General features: G+C 38.7%; 1 protein-coding gene and 1 long non-coding RNA gene across 8 annotated transcripts in view; one reads left to right on the top strand and one right to left on the bottom strand.

Annotated features, from left to right (window-relative positions):
• Nucleotides 1-10198, bottom strand: part of NPAS3 (neuronal PAS domain protein 3) — a 799526-nt gene that overhangs the window by 698485 nt on the left and 90843 nt on the right. The gene's annotated exons all lie outside the window — the stretch shown is intronic.
• LOC135321301 (uncharacterized) overlaps nt 1-10198 on the top strand; it is a 40036-nt gene that overhangs the window by 21929 nt on the left and 7909 nt on the right. The window lies entirely within an intron of this gene.

The raw sequence follows: 10198 nt of genomic DNA, 5'->3' as shown, positions 1-10198 counted from the left end.
TATTTGGACTACAATTTTACATTTTGACTCTTTAAGAGTTTCAGGACAGTCTTCCCACCAAGGAATTTGTACTCTCTGGTTCTGTACAGCCAGGGTCAAAGGGTGCATGAATGACAGTGACTAGTGCTGAAGTATCTCTTGTGCTGATGGAGACTGAAAGCAGCATCAATCACATCAAACAAAATTTTTTGCCCTGTGAAGTTCTAATGTGGTCATTCACAGCTACACATGCAATGAAACAGGGATTGTGGTGTTTTTAAAATAGCAAGGTAGTTTTTCAAAGAGGAAAAAAGTGACTATAAGTACTAATATGTCAAATTTAATGGCACTACGGTTAAGACTTCCAACTCTATGACCAGAGCATTTGAGGTTGGTGGATACAAGCTCCAGCACCTAGCTGGTGACATTTGGGCAAGTTACTTTCTCTCTTTAAACCTCAATTTCCTCATGTGAAAGCGGGAATAATAAAAACGTCTACTTCACAACATGCTCAGGAGAATTCAAAGAGATAATTGCACAAAGTGCTTGGCCCAGAACTTAAGCATAGAGAGAACACAGTAAATGTGCTTTCAACAACAATATTTATCCTCCTAGGTGTCAAGGTTAGCAAACCTCTTCTGGGTCAAATATTTCTATAAAGTAAAGCCTTAAGATGGAAAACTGCAGATTTCAATGTCTCTTGCCCTGTGATCTTAAGACTTTTACTGTAACATCTTAATTCTCGTAGATAGGCTTGTTCTTGATACACTTTTGTTTCATGATGATCTATCAGCTCTAATTATGATTTAATTAGTATAACATTTATCAAAATGCATTTGCTTAATAAGTGAATTTTTATCATTAGCAATAATATGTTAAATTCTAGGGCTTCCCCTTTAGAAGGCAGGTAGATAAGCTGGAGAAGAACTAGGGACGAGGGATAACAGTGAGAGAACAGCACCCAGGCAGATGGTGATCCTCTGAGGGAACCAAGTCCTCCAGGGAGAAGACTGAAGGGAAGATCACTTTGAACATCTGAAATGCTGGACTGGAAAAGATACCTGCTTGTTATGAGCCCACAGAGAGGGCTTGGGTCCAATGGATTGAAGACATAAGGAGACAGATTCAAACTTAATATGAGAAAAAATTCATAATGGTCAAATCTAATCAGGGATGAAATGAGCTGCACTCAGAACTGGTGACTTCCCTGTCACTGATAGTGTTTTGAACAAGGGTAGACACCCACTCAGCCAAATTCTAGAAAAAAGAGCTCAAGCACCAAACTGATGATTGGAATTGCTGACTTTTAACAAAGTCTGAGAGTCTGTGTCTCCAATTAGACTTTTCCCCCTGGATCATAACATACCTACAGAACTCTCTCAGTGCTAACTGAAGTATGCCTGTAGTTCCTATTAATTCTGAAAATCCAACAAGTTTTTTACCTCAAGGTAAAACAAACAAAAAACCCAAGAGGATAACTTGGAAAATACTTGAACATCTAGTGCAATTACACTCCAGTGAATCAGACACAAGAGAAGTAATTAGGTGGGCTCGCCTTCCTATTCCTGTCCTCTATCCTCCCTGATGTGTGAGGATTCCCGAGTTTGTCCATCTGTTGGGAGACACGTAGAAGCAGTCTTTAGGAGTCCAAGCTTTGAAACCACGCAGACCTGAATGCAAATTTGAGCTCTGCCACACACTAGCTATGTGACACTGAAAAAGGAGTGGTGCCTCTCTGAGCCTCACTTCCCTCACCTTAATGAAGATAAATTATATTTCATGCAGATTAGAGACGATGATATAAAGCATTTATCACAATGCCTGGAATAAAATAAAGTACAGTAACCATTATAACTATGACTTTACTCATTTAACAAACATGTACTGAGAGCTATCCGTGTCAGGCAATGTGCAAGTGTATCAAGAGGTGCTGTCTAAACTCTGCAGAAGTTTGATACCCATGAAGCCCACAGACACCACTGCTAATTGGGACCACAGGTTTTAACTTCAGTGGACCTGGGAGATTTACAATCAGAGAAACATAACCTCTAGAACAGCTCTGACCTACATTTTGCAGATCAGTGCCTTGAAATGAGCTGAAATCCCTCCATCAAAAGCCTTCCTTCCCAAAAATGTATACACACATCATCTTCCTTCACATAGGGTGTTATGTACCCTCCTGGCAAATAAGAGCAAGGATGCCAGCCATACTTGTAACTTCCAGTCAGTAACTGTTAGAATACCACATTGCAGAACCTCTTAGCCATCAGTGGCCTCAGTCCCATTCAGAGATGAGTACGCTCAGCAGAATGGGCTATCTACCACTCTGACCTCTCTTTCTCCATTAATTTTGGGTTCTGGGAAATAGTTCTCAACCACAGTGGCTGAAAAAATTATGCCAGTGCTATACCTGGAACTAGACAAAGAAACAAAAGACATTAAAATGCAAGCTCTACATGGCTTGAGGCACTGTTGTGTTAATGGTGGTAAAGGATGGGTAGAGATCAGCAGGCACATAGGGATTGGTGGGAGTCCTCCCAAGGTCAAGGCAGCTCAGGAGGCTGGGCCAAGAACTGCAGCAACAAGGGTTGGGAGAAAAGCTGTGCCTGAAGGCATGGCCTGACTTCAGGGATGTGAAGAGAAGGGAAGAGCAATTTCCAATGTAAAATGCCTGCCATTTGTCCTGAAGAGCTATACCATAGTGGGTCCCCATGATGCTGATCGCACTAGAGTCCATTTCCAAGAACCAGTCTCCAACACTAATAGAAGTATATGTGTATGTATTAGGTTAGGATGACTGTCTTCTTTGAGCAAGAATAACTTACATGTATACAATACCTTACAGCCTTCAAAATGATCAGTACAAATAGCCTTGGTTTAATTTTAAAACAAGGAAACTGAGACTTAAAGCGTTTGAGTCACACAACTAATAAATGAGCAGAGCCTGTCCCAAAGAAACTCTTCTGACCCCAAGTCCAGTATTTCTTTCACCAGACAACAGCCAATTTTCTAAAAAGGGCTGTTCTATCAGCAAATTCTGCTATAAATAGGCCAATCCATCTGCAGTGCAAATAATCATCTCTAAATTATTGTGATTTAATAAACCTTTTTGTCCCCATTAACATAGAGGACCCTATACAGTGAATCCCAGGTGGACAGCTTTCAGACCTAGAAGAAACACCTAGCACAAATCTGTATTTTCACTGAGGAGACCGAGACCCAGAAAGACCAAGAAGCATGACAGGGAGAAATACTAACAGAGTAACAGAGCTGGATACTCAGATGCAGTATGAGTTCCAGAGCAAGAGTCTTTACTTTTGATGACAGTGCCAAAAAGCCTTCAACAAAAGTAAAAAAAAAAAAAAAATTCTGTGCTTAAGAAACTCCAGCATTCACACATAGCCAGGTTTTCCTGATCACCCTCTACTGAATCTGTCTACATTCTTGTGGATCTGTTTTGAAGTAGTTGGAGACTTATGTTCCTGTCTACCAATGTTTTACTTTCTGCTTTTCATCTTATTTTGAGGCCAGTCATGTGTCCAAGACTCATAAGAAATAGGTGCACATGATTAAACAGTTCCAAATGCATTAGTTAAGACTCACCCAAATTCTATTCCGTTATTAGGGCCTCTGGTTTCCACCTGATTTCTTTACCGCTCTTGGTTGGGTGGGAGAGGACAGCAGCATGCAGTGTGGGGATATGGGTTTCGGGGGAGCGGTTGTCCCATCTCAATTCTCTTACTGATTACCGAGCAACTTCACTGCTGATTAACCTTGCATATGCCTGAAGAAATATTTCAGTCAATGATATTGTTTGGCTTGGGGAAATTATTAAAGTATCAATGGAAAGATAAGAGCTACTTAAGCGTTGCTTTAACTAATAACCACTATACTGTTCTCAGGCTAATTTTAACCAAACTTTGGATTTCAACTTTTACCTATATGTTAACAATTCCCAATTCTCTATCCTCAACTCTCATCTTAATCCCAAACCTATCTATTGGACATTTCTACTTAGAGCTTCCATGTATTTTTTTTTTTTTTTTTACAGAACCCATCACCTTTCCTCCCTTACTGGCTCTTATATCCCCTGCTGGAATTACCTCAGGGATCAGCCCCACACCTTCTCCTGGGTACCACATACTGGCCCTTTACTCTTTCCTCCCCTCATCCTCCATTTGCAGGGAGTCACCAAGCCATTTCTCATTTTTCTCTTACATTTCTCTGTGAAGTCACTTCTCAATTCACAGTGCCCTATTCGTAGCTCAGGTAGGTCACTGTCTCTGGATCACTGCAATGTTCTCCTCTAACTTCTCCTGGCTTAGACTCACCTTCCTTCACTCCACCTGCGATATTGTCAGAAACAGGCTTTCTAAATGCAAGTCTGATTGGATCACTGCCCTAAAGAGTCTCTCCAGCATCACAGCTCATCTTGATCTGACCCCAGCCCTACCTCTACAGCTTCACCCATCACTATCCCCCCACCATATCTAGCCTTTGCTTATCACTAGCCCATACCAGTTCCACATTCTTCATGTACCTACACGCCTTTGGGCAAGTGCCCTTTCCTTTCCTCCAATGACCTTGCCTCTGATTTCCCTGGCTAACTTCCATGTATCTTTCAGGACTTAACTAGTTCATGACTTTAACTTGACCAAAAACAGGAAGCAGAGCACATATTTCAGCTTCTACAAAATCTCCTCTACAGAACCTTTTGTTGTTTTGTTTTGTTTTGTTAAAAATACGGACTCTAGTTGAGAATATGCTTTACATTTTAGAATTCCAATTTTTAAAATTGTCAGAAAGCCAAAGAAGCCAGTGGGTATGAACAGGGCAGTAGTTCTGTGCTGGTAACCTTACAGTCCAGATCCTATACATCTAAAACCACCTCAGGAAAGACTAACAAGAGGATAAAGACAAAGCATGTCCATAGGCTATGAATATCCACCCCCAACTCAGCCCTGCTTCCCTCTTGTATATAGTCTAACGGCTCTAGAAATGTTTCTTCGTAAGGCAATTACTCTTATCTTTTCCTACACAGCCTTAAGATCTAATTACAGGCTCTTTGTTGGCCTTACTCAAACTATTTTTAGCTGAAAAAAATTCATCCACTCATAAAAGAACTGCTCATGGGACCCTTCTCTGCAGCCCTTCTGCCCAACTGAATGAGGCTGAACAAAATTCTTGACTAGAACAAAAATGAAAACCTGAAACTAGAATGAATCAAGCTCATCTCTACAAGATATGACCACAACCTGGGGTAAAGGTAGATATTCTACCACTGGCAGGAATATTTACTACCCAGCATGGTTAAGAGACAGATAGTATCTAGGCTTTTGGTCACTTGTAAAATGAATTAAATCAATTTATTCAAGTGACCAAAAATAAAATCAGAAATGTTAAGTCCTCTGAGATTGACATAAAGGAAAATACTTCATAACGAGTCTCAATTTAAAGGCTAAGATTTAAAAGATGGAGAGGGGGCAGCAAAATACTAAGATTTCTCCAGTAAATCTCTTAAATAAGCACTCACATGGAAAAAAGCAACCTATGAAGTCTTTTTCCTAGTTGAGGATGAGATATGGAGCTGTTGGTAATCTGTTCTCTGTCTACTAGAAGCCACTGTAAAAGAATTACAACTAGACAGTCAGCCTCCCTTGCAGCTGGGTATGGCCCTAGCACTATGTTCTCACCAGCAGAATAGAAGAGGAAGTAATGAGCACCACTTCCAGGTCTGGGCCTTAAGCTACTAGGTATGTGCTCCTCCATACCTTTGTCCTCTTTCAAACTATATCAAAGTAACAAACATCTAGCTTTGACCATTTAGACAAGAATAAGGCTGATGGTGCAGTAATAAAAGAGAAGGACCTGGGACCCTGAATGACGCTGTGGAGCAGAGGCACCCCCTCAACTGGGCCACTCACCTTGGGCTATTCAATACATGAGAAATAAACCTCATAGTTCTTTCAGCTACTATATTTTATAGTCTGTTACAACCTCTTAGCTTTTACCCAACTAATAACACCTATCCAACTTTTTCCACTCCTCCTCACTCTGCAAAAAATAAGCTTTTCTGTGGCTCTTTCTGAGACAACCATAGCATATTTACCCCTCTTCTGAGTCACCATTGTTCTCTGTTCTCATCTCTGTTACAGCTGTCATCACAGTTTATTTCAATGATCTGTTTACCCTTCTGCCTCCCCTAAAGAACTAATTCTTAGAATTCTGGAGGCAAGAATTTATCATATGCTATGTTTTGCACAATGTTTGGCAGAAGTTTATGGCATAATGAACCCTAAATGAACAAATCAGGTTGGAAACCACATAGACTTTCCTAGATTGACTGAAAGTAAATAATAGTTGTTGATATACACTTCTGCCAGCTCACACTCAACAGTAATCATGCTGCTAAGCATTGGAAGAAATGCTCAAGTCTTTCAAGGGGCACGGCCTTGCTCTCTAAAAGAAATATTAGTAAATATAATGGTTGCCTTATCTAAAACCATGGTTCAAATATATGAATAAGGACAATTTAAAAATAACTAAATTAAACAAAGGAAAGAAATGCCAAAAAAGGTCCTTGGAATAAATTACTCTATATTAGCAACATGTATTTAATGCTGATCATTTTTAATTAAATTAATATGATTATCCATGGTTATGAGGTATAGAAGTTTTGGCCTCTTCCCCAATTATCTTTCCAGTTTTTGAAATAAATGGCAAAAAGAAGTAATGTGAACTTTACCTCTGTCTGACTTCTGGCATGAATGCCAGTGAAACCGAATACAAGTTTGAGTCAAGCATAACACTGGATTTCACTGTCTATGAAAAACTACTGCACCAAAGTCAAATATAAGAAATCTATCATGTTCGCAGACATATGGAAGGAAACTAAAGATGAGGCAATGTGACTAAATACTATGGAGTTAAGAGTATTAGAAGATACTCCCCTGCATATGCAAGTATTTTTATCTGAATACTTCGTGTCTTATTGACAAATAATTGTGGAAATTTTTTAACTTCCCTCAGTGTATTTTATTGTGGCGTAACAATAGATTTTTAAATTTGAATTGTTCTGAAATTAACTGGAATTGGACCTTTAAAATTAGTGTATATTTAACAATCATGCACTGTATTAAGCAGTCTTTTTTTTTCAAGCTCCAGTAAGAGTTAATAGCCTTTGTCGTGTTGCTCTTTCTGTCTTAGGAAAAGAAGTAAACAGGTAAAATCACAAGTAATCTTGACACATGTATTCTATTCATTATAACAATTAAATTTACAGAGTTAGGGAAATACTCTGGAGAATCTGCTTCCTCAAGTTTGATTTGGGCTGAAGCCAAAACATTTCAGCTTTAGTACTCGGGAGTATTATTTAGAAGATAAACTGCCTGATATCAGATTTTGAAAAAGGTAGAATTACCATCAAGTCTTGTTACACAACAATTCATCGGAGGGAACATACCCTGTATTATTCAGTTTTGCTTATCATAAAAAAGGATTACTACTAAGGAGAATTTAATTGGAATAAAATATCACTGAACTATAGTTTAGTGTAGCATTTCAATAATAAATAGACCTCCTCCTCCTGAAAAAGATGAGTTTTATGTTGAGGTTTTCCGGTACCACTGGTATGTAATATATATTTAGAAATGTGTTCTTATCATAAATCTTTTAACACTAACGTAGACTATACCAACTAATAGGAGAGCCTCAGTATTGATCTTCCACTTCTTTTGAATGACAAAAACTGTTTCAACGTTCAGCGCGGCAATTTCTCAAAAATAAATTTGAGTGGAGGAGATTACATTCAACTAAAACTACATTATGAAGCAGCAGCAGCAAGGTAATATAAAGTGCTTTTTGTTGGTATATTTGAGGTCTGTACATATTTTTCAGTTTCTTTCAAGGTCTTGATTCAACAAGATTTATTAGCACTGTCTTCCTTAAAAGAAAAAAAAAGGCTCTGTATAAAAGTTTGTATTTTTCTGTCTCTAGAACCCACATTTCTGTACTCAACTGTCTCAAAATAACCACTGTGAATAAAAGGCTTTTCTTAACTTGGTTAAGCTGAAATACCACTGAATTCTAGCTAAGATTTACACTTTTCATGGAAAAACTCTTAATAAGGATAGCAGACCTTCAAATGGGGACTTTAAAGCTGAAACGCTAAGTGTGATGATCAAGGATAATATTAATGCTTGAGACCAGGTTCACAATGGCTCAGTAAAGTGGCATGTTGAAAAGGAAGGAAAATAATGCATATAAATAACTAGGATGGGGTGGAGAACAAGAAATATGTCTCGATTCTATTGATATTTTGGTAAATAATGGTTTTGTTTTGGCAGAGATTTTCCACATCACTTTGAATAGACAGTTTTATGTCAGTAAGACTTTCACAATATGACCTGAAAATTCCTTATATGCATGGCGAGTGGGGAGGTTCCTGTTGAACACATCTGTCCTCTCATCATGGAACATATTCATGCACGGTCAGCACAGGGGCTTCTAAACAGAGAATCCTCCACCCAGGATACAAACACCCATTTCATCACCAATCTCTTTTCCTCACCATGTGTGATTTCTAATTACTTAGGCAATCCATCTAGTCGGAATAGCCCCACAGGTGCCATGAAGAAGTCTCAGTACAACGGGAATTGTATTGCATGGAGGAAGAATGGGAAGTTCCCACAGTCAAAAGTTTCCCAGGACACAGGACCCAAAGTTCTAATTTCAAAGATGTAGAAATAGATGATAGCACAAGTTCTATGTTTGGTATTTCTTTCTTTTGGGCTGATATATAACCTCAGACACACTGTCATTTTTATTTACACTTTAAAAAGCACTTTTTAATGTGCCCACAAGAAGAAAGTATGACATATTTGGAAAGTGAACATAACAGTTTGTTGAGACCTTTCAATTTGCTAATTGAAATGATCCAAGTTACATCCTGCTGTGAAGAAACCATCATCATCACAAAATCACTGGGTCTTAGAAGAATCTTAGTCATGCTTTGATTGTATGTCCCTACATTCGTACATATCTCCCTGTGTTCAGTACCAGTGCACTGAAGTGTATATTCTCATGAGTTTATAAACAAAATTTGTCTCGTAAATAACTGACCTGGAGCCGGTCCCAAGACAGCACATTACTGTCAATAGATATTTAGATAGAGCAATGAACAAACCATTGGAAACTGTCTTCTTAGTATTATTAAATTTCAAAGGAATTACTTCACTTGAGCAAGAAATACAGAGAGTCTATGACTAAGTCTGTACCTTTCAATTTCTGATATTAGTAAAATATCCTCACCCCATCTCCTCCAACCCAGTAAGCTCTGGGTTAGCAGCTGACTCAGTTCTACTTAAGTTCTGCCCTTACTACCTGGGCAGCCTTGACAGACTTAAACTGTTTTGTGCCTTGGTTTCCTGTTCAAGCAACAGGGAACAGTAACAAGCCCTGGCTGCCTAACAGAGTGCTTGAGAAGGTCAGCTGTGCAAGGAAAATCACTGGAAAATGTAAGCTCTGCACAAATGTGAAGGATTGTTACTAGTGTTTACTGGGAAGAACGTTAAAGATCACCTCTTTCACTAACCCCATTTTACAAGTGAGAAAACCCAGTCAGAAGATGTAGGTAAGGCAGATTGTATTAAGAACACCACCTTAGGACTCTAATGTTCTTTCCATGATTACACTCAACGCATGGAATAATGTAATAAACAAACCCATACATCAATTAATGCCTCTTCGTATGTAGGGGGTGTGTGTGTTTGCATGTGTGTGCTGCTAAAGTATCGATGGTTATATAATTGCCGTTATATGGAATATTTTGTGGAGAGTATGAACCCTTCATGATTAGACAAATTTTATTTCAATAGCACTAACCAAAAACAAATAAGAATGACTCATATTATGTATGACTGTTTTACAAAGTACCCCCAAAATCTCTTGTTATCCTTATCTCACACCAAGTTATTTGGAAAACCGCTCCAACCCAGCACTTACTCATGCCTTTGATTTCTAGTCTGGCAAAGCCAAGTAAAGCAACTCAGCTAATTACACATCCATTTTCTTAGTACAAGTGGAAACGCCTATTGTTTCCTTGATACAACACATCCCCCCATTCAATAGCCTGCTGAAAATGGCTAAAATGCCATCATAAGATACTTGTACTTCCCCCAATTCAGTTACAGAGTGACCAGAAGGAGGAATATCCCTGCAG

The sequence above is a fragment of the Camelus dromedarius genome, chromosome 5, assembly GCF_036321535.1.
Source record: "Camelus dromedarius isolate mCamDro1 chromosome 5, mCamDro1.pat, whole genome shotgun sequence".
Classification (NCBI taxonomy): Eukaryota; Metazoa; Chordata; class Mammalia; order Artiodactyla; family Camelidae; genus Camelus; species Camelus dromedarius.
The sequence above is the reverse complement of the archived record's forward strand: the minus strand, read 5'-3'. Positions and strand labels throughout refer to the sequence as shown.